This window comes from Anopheles darlingi, chromosome 2 (assembly GCF_943734745.1).
Source record: "Anopheles darlingi chromosome 2, idAnoDarlMG_H_01, whole genome shotgun sequence".
In the NCBI taxonomy this organism is placed as follows: Eukaryota; Metazoa; Arthropoda; class Insecta; order Diptera; family Culicidae; genus Anopheles; species Anopheles darlingi.
This window is the reverse complement of record NC_064874.1, coordinates 37,216,903-37,229,966: the sequence shown is the minus strand read 5'-3', so window position 1 is coordinate 37,229,966 and position 13,064 is coordinate 37,216,903. Positions and strand designations below refer to the sequence as shown.

The following is a 13,064-nucleotide window of genomic DNA, read 5'->3' as shown; positions in this document are numbered from 1 at the left end:
TCCATGTAACCAATTAAAACCGCAACATCGTACCGTTCGTTCGTGGTGTACCGTACCGCAGTTATACGTCCTTCCCAGCATCCAACACCAATGCTCGCTGTGGTCTTTGTGGTGGGCATCGTCGGTGACCAACCGTGGCACACCGTGGCACACACCGTGCGCGCTGTACGCACTATTGAACTAATTTCAAATTTATGTTAAGTCAACAGCGTCCATGGGTTGAAACGGTTTTGGCGGTGCGGTGCGGTGGTCGTAGTGGCCGGGCCGGGCCGGGCCACGGGTTCACCCAGTTAGTGTGGCCGGGCTGCTAAATGGAAAATCTGCGCCGCGCCGCGGTCTAATGTCGGTCGGCAATGACACGCTGCTTAATGGTGCGCGCGCGTGAAGGCCCTTGGCCGTGAAGGTGGCCTTCTGTTAGGCGGTTGGCCCCCGAAGCCACCGCACCGAAAAAGGCAGGCGAATGCATTTTTTATGAGATTTTCCCGGGCTGAGGGAAGGGAAGCTAGCTGAACAATCAAGGTGAGCTGGCTTGCTGGCAGGTGGTGGCGTTGGTGTGGTTTCAATTATCTTGAGATTCTTTGAGCTGCGGCACCGCGGCACAGGTTAGCAAAGACCAGACCAAGCCAGCCACCGGCCAACAATAGATGATCCAACAAAATCCGTCGCTCCGTTTCGTCGCTGATGCTGCCGCCGCACCATCACCACCGTGGTCTTCGGTGGAGAATTCCATCCATTGTGTAAGCCGCGGGCCTCTTGCTCGATTGTGTTTTGCGATGCGGCGCTAAGAAGATGATTCTGTGTTGTTGCTGTTTCCCCCCCCCCCCCCCCCCTGTGCAAAATCTGGCTGCAGGAAGCAAGAAGACGAAAACTCGCGCAACCGCAACACGACGACGCGAATGGCGAATGGTTCGCGATTTCTCTATTATGGCCAAAACCCTTCCCCCCGCTTTGGCCGCTTGCCCTTCCCATGGGTACGGATGATTAAAAATACCCCGTACCGTCCGGCAGGAGGTAGAATTCAGAGGCGGTGGCGACTGGAAGGCTAGAGGACGACGACGACGACGTAAGCACTAATCTCGGCATCTTCTTTTCCGATGGGAACGGAACGGGTTCTCGGTGTCTTTCAAATCATTTCCGTCCGTACAGGTAAAGGAGGTAACTTTTATTTTATTTATGTTTCCGAACCCATCATGATCCATGGACGCCATACCATGGTGGTCATGGTGTTCTAGGTAACCGGGGACCTCCGCTGGATCTCCGGTGAAGATAGAAGATGGCGACCGTGTTTCTTTTTAGTTTTTGGCAACCGAATCGAAGCTCAAGGTCATAAAAAGAAGGCAACCATCGTCGTCGGCGTTTTGGTGTTTCCCGTAGAAAGAAAAAAAGAATGATCTCGTATCTCCTAGATTCGCCAACATTAAGCACCACCCCGGACATTAAGGCGAATCGGAATCGGTGGCAACCATGGCAACGCATTTGAAGGCCATGCCATCCCTCGTGTGTGCGCGTGGAAAAATCGTCTTCCGCGTGCTAGTGCCGTTCCCGAAGGGTGTTTTGTTCAATTTAATAAAGGAAAAAGGAATGTTGCCAAATGGCTGCTGCTGTTGGTGCTGCCGTACTACCTCGCTCGCTGTCCCACTCGCCCTCTTCACTCTATGCTCTACAAAATCAGTGAAACGAAACTGAAAATCCCTCGGAGTCCTAGCGAACACAAACACACAGGACGGCGACGGTACGAAGGAGCACACTAGCACACTCGGCTGGCCTTTTGGTTTGATGTGGAAGAAAGGGATGGCAATTGGAATCTGTTGTTCCTGGTGCCTGGAATCCTTGCTTTTCCAACCCGCCCCCCTCCCCCATCCCATTGCACTCGTGGTTCCAAGGACACACGAGGGAACGACTTTCACTTGCGGGAAAACTTCCCCTCCGTTTCGTTCGGTTTCGAGCAGTTTTCCGGCAGTTTTTCGGGTAGATTCCGGGGCCGACGGGGGGTGGGGTGCGAACCGTATTGCCGCCCGTCCCGCTCGAACCGCAGTGGCGCAGTGCGCGATAGAGATAGCAGGGACCAGCTAGCAAGGATCACACATTGGCGCGTTTCGCTGTGTTCGTGAGCACGATTTTCCACCCAAGCACCCCGAAAAGGGGTGGTGGCGCAGAGGGTTTTCCCGGTTTTTCAAATAAGGGTGCGCGTGGCAGCATGTCTGTGTGTATGTGTGTGTGTGTGTGTGTGCGTCTGGTGCTCCGTACCCAACGGCGTCGCGTGGCCCACTGCCGAACGATAGCGAGAGTGAATCGTTCCAGGCGTCCCTTTTTTCGGCGGCGGACCGACGGACTCCCTCTCGCTGCCGGGACGCTGCGCCAACGGGAAGGGACCGGCCTGTCTGCCGAGACCCATCCCCCAAATATATGTGTGTGTATAGGCCTGACTCACACCGGAGATTTCCTCGGAGGGCCGCGTTCTTGCGGCTACTGGTGGCGCGCCGCGCGGAAATGTGGAAATGGGCGGACATGCGAGAACTGAGGAAACAGAGGAAAAGTAGGTTGGTCGGGCGGCAACGCACTCGATGGTGGTGGTAGCGGACGCGGGCTGAAGGGAGGAACACCCCACACCACGATGCACGACGGTGCTTCTACGCATCACAAACCGCTGCGCACCACTCCCCACGAATCCATGGAATGGCCGGAACGGGACATACTACTCCTTCGCTTCGCGGCATCCATTTTACACCCCGCGATGTTGGTCTCTTTCGGGGATTCCTGTTTTTTTTGCCATTTTCCTACCAAACATAAAACATCACGCACAGCACGCACTCTTTTTTTTTCGGTGGTGGTCCGCACATTCCACACGGCATCCATGATTCTCTGGTCCTCGCTGGTGGTCTTCTTGCTTCTAACGCATTACGCAATGATTCGGCCTTTATGCTGAGGGGACCATCCTTCGCAGCACCCCAAGGACACAACCACGACACCAGCAGCAGCAGCAGCAGCAGCAGCAGCACGAAAGTACGCAGCCAGAATAGGGAGAGTGCTAAACGAATATTGCGAACGAAGGACGCGGCGCTGATGGCCATCATCATCCCCTAACGTACCGAGGAAGTAACGTACCGGGGAATCGGGGAAAGCGAATACGCCTCCTTTCCGCAGTAACTTTCTCCCGTCGGTCGCCTCGCCAGTCGCAGGTCCGGAGGCCCGGGGACCATCATCAGTTTAGAAAATGGTTCACTCTCCGGGTTGGTGTGCGGAGAATCTTTGCGTAGCACGACGAGGAAAACGCAGGGGTGGCGCAGGAAAGAGAAGAACCCATTTCAAGATGGCTGCTAAAATGGCAAATTGGTTCCATCGGCACTCAAAAGGGATAGCCCGGGTCCGGGTTCCGGGTTCCGGGTGCGTTGTCATTGGAGTTCTGCGCCGTCGAAGGTCGGTGCGAAGCGAGCTGTAATCAAGTTGTTGCCAACTTGGGAACCCCGGACGAAAAGATGGCCGCACGATGGGCTGAGGATGAGCCGACCGACTGGCGGGTGTCCATAATGGTGGATAAATATTGACCATCGGTTCGAGATTTTCCTCATTTTTTTCCCCACACAGGAATGGCACCCGGAAGAAGGGGATTGTTACGCAATCGGAGTTGGAGAACTGTATTGCTAGCACAACTTTCTTCGATTCTCACAGTGCTGCTGTTAGGCACTGGCTGGTCGTTTTGAAATGAACATTTTGCAAGAAGTTTTGGCAAAGATCGTCATATCTATCAAGGAAAGATATATCGTGCAGTGGAATGATTGATATATGAGTTTAAATGTGTTCCGACTATTTCGTGATTATCGATTCAAACAACCAACTTTCCAGAACTATTTACACGATAATTTTACCTTTGAAAACCGCGATGCACAGTTTACTAGTTTTGCACATCAGTTTAAATTCATCTACACGCTTTGACACACTAATAGTATAATATTATAATATTTTAATCTGCATTTACTGCAGACATCTTAAATAAATGTTCAATCAACATCAATTTGTATAATGCCGATAAGAAGCTAAATTTTTCTATTGTAATATTTAACAAGTTTGATAAATGCAACTCGTACGAAAGGAAAATGGATTAAATTGGAAAAAAGCTCAAATGTTCAAGTGATAAGCATTCTACTTATTATAGACATTCGTCTTTTAAACATCAATATTATATTCGTTCTTGATGCCGCAATGCACTTGGGATCAGAACAAAACCTAATAAATCATTCCTATAATTGAATGAAAAATCATCTGAAACGTTGATTGAGAACTGGGAACAGACCGCACTGATTGCAGCACTACGGTTGTGACAAATGCAAAATTACATACCTTACGCCAGACGACACCGTCGATGAAACTGCTTTACCCAGAACGTACGCTAAGTATGTGGTCGGCGACTAACGTTGGACCATAAATCTGGGTGACGATAATTTGATCCTGGTTTCCGTAAGTAATCAACCGTGCCGTACCGTACCGTCCGTAGCCGACCACCAGCATTGGTCAGCATAGGAGGTCCAGCAAGGTAGAAGCAGCAGCGAATTTGGTCGCCATACCCGCGCGTGGTAGCGGGTCCGTGGTCTGCCAGTGTAAACACCGTTATCAGACCGAATCTTGCCATGGACGCCATTGCCGTACGCCCGTATGTCTGTCCCTAGTGTTTGCCGTCAAGTGGGGGCTCCATGTTTGTACTTTTGGGGCACTTGACTGACGAGCCTCCATCCGGCCGTCATCCGGTTCTCGGCCATTTTTTACACGGAACCAGCACCACAGCAGCGGGATAGCCGGCGAGTATGAAAAGGGTGCAACGGGTGTACTTGAATTTAAATTTGTGTTCACTGGTCTGGTGGTAATTCGTTAAGAGGATTCTGGATGAATGGATTCCAGAAAAGTAGGTACATTGTTGTGCGGTAATATCTTTATTAAGATCACCTAATCCGGTAAAGTTTGTTCATCAAACAAGGCATCAATAGGGAAGCTGAGAATATGTTTAAACATTAGTTCATCACAAATGGATTTTATAGTACAAATTTATATTTATTTTACATGTATAAGAACGTGCAAACCATATTTTTGCAATATTTACCAACATCTTAAATGGAATAAATAAGAGCTCAGAAAAGATATCATAAATTAAACAACATCGCTGGTGTCCTGGAACCTACCAGCCGCAGATCCGGACGATATCAAAAATGGCGCATCTGAATTAGAGACCCCCCCGGCCCAAGAACGGGTCTGCCCTCACCAGCAACCTGCGTGCGAGCGTTGTGTTGTCCTCTGAAATGACGCGCACAACGCCTAGTAGCGCCTCGGTTATGTAATTTGCTCATATTGATTAATGCTCTCCCGGACTGCGCTCGTACGCGTACTCCCCATTTGTGCGCTTTATGAGCTCTCACGCAGAGAGACTTGCCCATAACCTGACCTTATGTACCCGCGTGTGTGTGTGTGTGTGTTGTTGTGTCTATTTCCGGGACGCCATTTGTTGGATAAATAAATGAATTTCTGTTTCCTTGCCAGCCGGAGCTCTATCCCGACCGAGGTTTCCCGATAGCCGACGATCCAGGACACCATCCATAAGGGACCAACGCAGAAGGGGCGAATGAGCAAGTTGTATCTTCCCGTAGGAAACCGGGGGGGGGGGGGGGGGGGAACCAAACATAACCGTGGGGTCGACTCCAGAGCGACGCAACCCACGGCGAGCGGAAGTGAAAACTTTTCCTTTCGACTGTTCGGGAAGCGAAAGCTGCTGGTCTCGATCTGGGATCCGGGATGGGTCCTGGCAACGCCCCAAACAACGCCACACCAGCCATACCAATACACACGCGCACACAGTGAGATACAGTGAACGAAGTGGGAACAAGTGTGGGAGAGAGGAGCCCCTCTGTCATGTGCTGCCCCGTTCCAGGGAACATACCATCCTCTATGCTCCTGGTATGGGGGGAGCTGAAAGCATAAATAGATTATGGGGCTAAAATAGCGGCCGTTTCCTCGGCAGCGCGGTACCACCAAACACGATTCCTTGACATTGGCGGACGGAATCCTGGACGACACACACAGACGAGAGACCGAGAGACGGAAACTACGCCGTAGCTAGGCGCGCGCTCGCAACGACCGTCGTCCGGGAACAGCCAGGAACTGGAGAACCGGTTCTCTTGTCGGCCAAAAAATGTAGGACTGCCCCTGGGGGGACAACAGCATACCGTGCGCTTCTCGTCCGTCCTGATTCTCGATGGTCCCCACGTCCGTCCGTCCGTCCGTGTGTGTGTGTTTTTTTGTTCTCTCTCTCGCTTCTCCGATTCCCGGACCTTCCCGGCACGATTGTCATACTCCTTTTTCTATGTCGTTAGCTCCGGTTTATCCTTGTTCCTGCAGCTTTCCTGCAAATCCAGGAGGGCCGTCCGGAACCGGGATCTAGTTTTTTTAGAGTTCCACTAACATGTGGAGCTTTGAAATCGATTTCCACCGAGTAGAACTTCCCTGATGGAGTGCCAGTTTGACCATTAGATGCCGGATTGTGAGAATGTACTTAGATCCACCATTGCATAACGGGGAGGGGGAGCAGATAGGAACGTTTTTTGTCCTAACGATTGATGCCTTTGTGCTGCTGTTCCAGACTGATTCGAGGTTTTATGCGGAATTGATTGCTGCTGCGCACAAACACATGCAGTTGTTATCGAAACAGCTTTGTTCAGTTGTTTGGCGAAATCTTGAAACCTGACATATGAACGTGTCAGGAAGCAACATAACCTCAATCCCTAAGAACACTTCGCCTTCTTTGTCCAGTCAGTTGATTATTCAAAAAGACTTTTGCTTGTATAGTAGCTAGTTGAAGAAAAGACTGTATAGTATCGAGTTTAACAAAATGCAATGCAACTTAAGCGAGTCTTGTGTGGCAAAGCTAGCACATAACGAAGCTTGCCTGAAGTTGCATAACTCGTTCATCACGTACAGTACACCGAGCGGAGAATTCCGGCTCAGTTCCGTGGCCGTGGGGAAGTGTCCCTATTAGATGCAAGCAGATTCTAGGCAGCCATTTCCACACGGTAAACGCATTCGCGTTTAGCAGATTCGTATTCGGATTCTGGCCCTGAACATGAAATCCGGAAAATCCGCGAAGCGGAATTCGGAATACGTTCCGTACACGGGCCCGTACTCACACACGACGGTTTCGCTTTCCGTTGGCCTTCGACATCGGGAATGCATCGGTAGCCGAACCGCCCCATCAACGGGGACGACTCGCCGGCCGGCCGGCCGGTTCAAAGTGAGAGTGAAAATACGCTCGCACATCAAGCTCCCCCCCCCATTACCGGCTCTTCGTTTGGCTCCCTTTGGCCGTGGTCCGTTAACGACCGAGGCAGCCGAATGGAGCCATTGAACAGCCAGCAAATGTCAGCGGCTTCCGAAGCGGTATCCCTCCTCCGGGTTTACGCGTCTGCGCAGACCAGACGCCACCGGCAGGACACCACCATCATCATCGGCACGAAGGGGGAGCCAGAAGTCATTGTGCAGGTTCGGCAGTCGGGCCTCCCCTTGGCCCGGAAGTCCCGCAGTCCCGTCCGGCCGAATGGCGGTACATAAAGCACCGACGCGACGACCATTTCCCGGCAGTGACGTGCATTTCTGGATGCATCTGGTAATGGATCGGCTGGGGGGGGGGGGGAGCGTGGTACGGCGTGGGAGTTTTTCACATTCTCTCCATGTCCGTGTCCCTGCTCCCTCCCGCCTATTCCTATGTGGCCGATGACGGCCAGACTCTAGCGATGCCGACGATGACTATGGCGATGGTATGTCTAGCTTCCCGATCGTTAGGACACTGCACCCTCACCCCGTCACTCACTCGGTGTGGCCATTGTCCTGTTGTCCCAGGTGCACCTGCGGGAGCTCCGGCTTGCTGGAGTGAGCCCCGGGAAATTACATACCGCTCGGCTGGAATCGGCTGGCCGCGAGTGTTAGTAACTGAAAGTGAAATTGCATTACAATGTAGTGGTTGCAGCGCCCGTTACGATGCTACGCTACGTAATTGCAATGTCTGTGCAATGTGCACACTGCACACACTGCTGTTACAAAGCCATGCAAACGGGCCGCGCTGCAGATGATTACAGCCAGCATGGAAGCCAAGCGCGGGGCTTCGGGCTTCGGAAACTGGGTCTCTCTGCGCTTCTACACGCCGCCGTGTATCTTGGTGGTTGGCCGGTAAAGGTAGGGAAGGGTTGGATAGCATAATTCAAGCTCATGGTCATGGGCACATCAGTTATCCCATCGGTCGAGTACCCTTTCTCCCCCACGGCACGGCATTACAGCACCACCATTGGCAGCAAAACATCAGCATAGAACCCTTCGGTACCGATTCAGGTGTCAGGGTACCCTGTTGGGGACCGGGTCTGTCTCGATGCTGTAGAACGATCGATAATTTGTAAAATATGTGTTTTCCCGTCACAGAACGACGCAGTTGCAGTGGTCATCACGCCGGGTGCTGTTACATTGCAGGATTTCTTCAAATATCTGCAAAAGACTCCCGGTGGGTCTGTAAAGTGCATTTTGTTTAAAATTTAACCGCACTACACTACACAACAATCGGACAATCGTACTCATCGCTGCAATCGGTGCGTTCGGGACAGGTAACATGACATTGACTGAGTTTTCCATTGGCCGGCCATGGTGGGCGGGGAGGCGAAAAGACGATTATAATTATATGGCACAGTGTGTCGGTTGTGGTTGTGCAGCATTGCAGAGGCTGACGATCAGGTGCAACGGAGTGAGCCATGGGAAATTCCGAACGTCACTTTTTTCCGCCTGCAAACAGTCGCTCTGACTCATTTTCAATTCCTAAATGACGCCTGGTAGCGTGAAGCTTCGATTTTTACAGGTCAATAGGATATTTCCTACCATATTATTAGGAATATTTTATAGCGAAAGTGATTCGAAATAGAACTAATAACTTCAATGGAACCGCTTCTTGTTTTTGGTATCCTTAGTATGTGATAAAACATAATTTTCAAAACGTTTTTTATTTCCAATAGTTGGGTTCATTTTTCATTTATTTTTTAATAATTTAAGACGAGTGAGTTAGTGGTCTGTAGGGCGTTCTTTACGCATCAATCGGAACCTGCAATTTCAAGAATAAAGACCACGATCTTGGGTCTTTATTCTAACATCAATTTTTCGTTTCCCAACTTTGTCGGCTAACAATCAACACTCTGTATAGCTGGTTTGCACTGTTAATTGTGTACAGTGGAACATTTTTCATGATCAAATATCAACACATATATTTTTGAATTCGTGAGCTATGCCAATTCTTATATAAGTTTGCATATAACAAACATAATACTCTATCTCTCTCTCTCTCTCTCTCTCTCTGATATTCTAATCTAACATGCAATCAGTTCCACTATTCCACTACTACGACGGCTATGAAGTTCGGCAAATAATTCGTAGCATTTCCCTAACTTTAACCGAAACCAACTGCATTTCCATCGCATCACAACGAATTGAACTCCGTCCGAAAAATGGAATGAATGCATTGGTCTGTGCGGTTTTGTCCGCAGTTTTTGTGCTTCCAAAGTTTGGTCGTTGTTCCCCACAAGTTCCACTGCTGTGGTCGGAAAAGGCTGGCTGGTTCAATTTGGCATTTAAAAAGGTCCGAAATGGCAGCCATTTTTACTTGTCGCCACACAAATTGGTGCCCCAATCAAATTGCAGTGCCAGCCGGTTCGGTTCGTTTGGGTTTTTCCTCGTCGACGCTCGTTGGGAAAGCGAAATCGGATGACGTTTGCGTGGGTGGAACGAGAGCCGCATGTACTTGGAGTGAAGTGAAACACTATTAGCGTGAAAAGGGAAGCCGGTGTTCTAATAATTTGCAGCCGTTTTGCAGCAAAATGTGAAAATAAAATCATCGTGGCAGAGGATCTGTGAATGGTTGAGGAGGTTGGGGTATGGGGGTAGGAAATTAAATTTTCTTCTACAACCATTTGAAGTGACTCATATAAAGGTGGGTAAGAGCCGAGTCTGCGTTCAAATACAGCGATTCATTGGATTTGTATTTTTCCTCGAGACCAAAGGACAACAGAACCATCGCCTTTCGTTGTCGTTCTGTTATGAATCACTCGCCTGGTTTTCAGCAACTCCACAAAACGCACTTGTTACAATGCACTTCTTTAAATGCTTAACGAAGCGAAGAGTTTATTGATGCTCTGTACAGAACAGATAGAATTAAACTCTAAACATAAGTTAAGGGAAGAAAATTGACTCGACGAATAGTGTACTAAGGGTTTGCAAGTTTTATTTCTCAGCTTATTAAAGCATTGAAAGCAATAATTTTCCCTATTCCTTAATATAGGAAACCCTCAAATTTATCGTAAAATAACATCATTGCAGTTAAGAGTTTGATCGATTCAAAGTTAAAATGAAAAAATAAATCATTTTTCACCTGGATTAAATTACTCAATTCAGTGATAGTGATAGCAATTCGTAGTGAATGAAAGGTTAAAGAAAATTGAAGAATATTTGTTGCAGAAATTTTTGTTTGCGTAGTTAATGTTTGATAATCCCACTGCCCATAACGATGTTTATCTTCGAAATGGATTTTGGGATTTATTTGCACAAAAAAACGTAAATAATTAAGCAATATTGATCAAAGGAAAGGCAAATAATCGAATTGTTAACGAATTCCTCACTAACCATTTAGTAGAACATGCTTTAAATCTAAATTTAGTGTTATTGGTTCTGTTTCCCTATAAATGCTTACATTATTTATAGGGACGTCGTTAAAAGTTAAACCAATCATGATATTATTGCAAATAACTTGTCGCCGTTAGGGAAATAGTTTCGAATAAGAAGTATTAGAATAAGATCGCGTCCCCCCGTAGGGATTCCAGCGAAGGGGTGTTTCGAGAGGGATGGTGGCGGGTTTGCCGGTTCCGAATGCTGCTGCTGTTGGTAGTGGTAAATAGCCGAGGCGCGTCGGGTCGGGTTGCCGCTTCACACGAAGTCGCAGTGTGCCGTTCGCGGAACCTTCGTGGCGCATGCGCTCCGACACACGACGAACACGCACACCGGCAGCATACTCTACGCTCACTTTTGTTATGTTGGCTCTCGCCTCGTCCGCTCGATGCGGCTCGCGCATAAATTCGTGGAATTTCGGAGCGAGCGGATCGTGCAGCAGACCGAGCGTCGTCGTGCGTCGTCGAAAGCGAGTTTTCGCTGGTGTGTTTTGTGTGTGCGGTGTTTTTCGGTGCGTTTTCACTCAGGCCAAATCCTCCCTTGTTTTCCCTTTTTATTTTTGCGGATGCTGGCAAGAAGAACACTACTCCAACTCCTCCCGGGTTTCGGTAGGCGCTTGTCCTTTCGCGTGTGGTAATGCGGTGTTGTGAGCGATTTGAATGGAGTGGCACTGTACTATCGGCGGTTTCACGAGAAGCGGAAGAAGAAGTCGTCAGCAGTGGAGTCCGGAGGCCAAGTCCTACGAAAAAGTAAACGCACCGTGAGAGGAAGATGATGATGTAGGTCGATTGCCCGCGGAAGTTGCCAACCCTTTCTACCTCACCCTGCACCGGCAGTAGCAGTAGCCAAGCGAAGTTGGCCAAAAAGTTCCAAAATATTGCCAGGACACAGGACACACGACCGAGCGCTCGACCCCCCACCATAGCAACGCGCTCTCCGGCATCGCAGCAGCACGTTTGCCCCACACAGAGTTCAGCTCGGTACGACGACACTGTTTCCCGCGCGATTGAACTTTCGCGTATCTCGGGGTTTTCGGAAAAGCGCACCGCGGCGAGAGGACACGGGCACACACACAGTGAGTGACAAGAAAATCGCGCTCGCGCCCGCACCCGCACCCGCACCCGCACCTTTTCTCCCCCGCCACCAGCAAGAGCGGGGAAGTTGGAAAACAGCAAGAAAATCGATGGCAAGAGCACCGCGTGAAGCAGCAGCAGCAGCCGTGTCAAGAGCCGGCGCCACCGGAGAGAGTATCGCGTGAATGTCCGGAGATAAGTTTTCCCTTCGAGCCAGCCAGTGTGTTGTGTTGTGATACCACAGCGCCGGGAGGAAACAGCACACAGTCGCAAATCGACGGATGAACACACACAACACAAGGGCCACTTCTTAACTCCCCGAGCCCGGTGGTAGCAGAAATTCCAGAGCAGAAAATCTCTGACGGTGTGGTGTGGTGTGCCGTCGTGGTGGGCCCTTCGCAACAGGACAACGGTGTGCCGGCTGCTGGGTTTTGTTCACACACTCTTCCGCAGAAGAAAGTGGTCGTGTTGGTCGGTTATAGAAAGGAAAAACAAAAGGTCCACGCGGCGCGTAGTGAGTAGTGTGTCAGCGAGCGTGTTGCTTTGTGTGTGCGCGATATTGGTCGATTCGTGGGATCGATAGAAGAGCACGAGGAGACGGTTAGCCAGAACAATAGCCCGCCGATTCGTGGTGAACGCTTTGGGCTTTGGGACACGCGATTTCTCGACGACGTGCCGTGCTGTGCTGTGCTGTGCTGTGGCTTCTTTGTTTCGCGTAATCGGGTGATTTACGAGGAAACTGACGAGCAATGGGCGAGAGTTTGTGAAGACTTTTCGAGCGAACGCAATTCTCGTCATCATCGGCGCGCCGCGGACAAGTTGCAATCGGTGAGTACCTCCAGCAGAGCAGAGGGGTGGAAAAGGCGAATTTTTGCGCGCTTGCCACTTTACAGCGACCGCAGAATACGGGAAAAGAGAAGAGAAGAAGGTTAGTTATGTTAAATTGATAATTGGCATTATCGTCGCCACGGTGTGTATTGTTGTGTGTTGTTCGTTGTGCGTGCGGAGCGCGGAGTGGAGCGAATAGAGAAACAATCGTTTGGCCAGGTTGCTGTTTAGCGTCGAACTTTGCTTTTGAGTGTGTAACGACAACCTGCATTTTATTGCGTGCGTTTGAGAATCGAAGTGGTGACAGTGTGCTGCTGAACGGATCAAAGTGATCGTGTGCGCGAGTGTGTGTGTCAGCAGAAGAGAAGAGAAGAAGCTTGTGAATTTCATCAATCTAGTAGCGCGGCCAACGAAACGAACAATTTTCCCGTGTCC

The 13,064-nt window shown here is 49.9% G+C and overlaps 2 protein-coding genes across 2 annotated transcripts in view; both read left to right on the top strand.

Moving 5' to 3' along the window:
* Positions 1-13,064, top strand: part of LOC125948523 (uncharacterized) — a 345,242-nt gene that overhangs the window by 266,464 nt on the left and 65,714 nt on the right. The gene's annotated exons all lie outside the window — the stretch shown is intronic.
* The window catches only part of LOC125948543 (headcase protein), a 114,774-nt gene continuing 112,847 nt past the window's right edge, over positions 11,138-13,064 (top strand). The window contains exon 1 of the mRNA XM_049674732.1: positions 11,138-13,064. This exon is cut by the window's right edge and continues 1,548 nt beyond it. The gene's annotated coding sequence lies outside the window, so the exon portion shown is untranslated.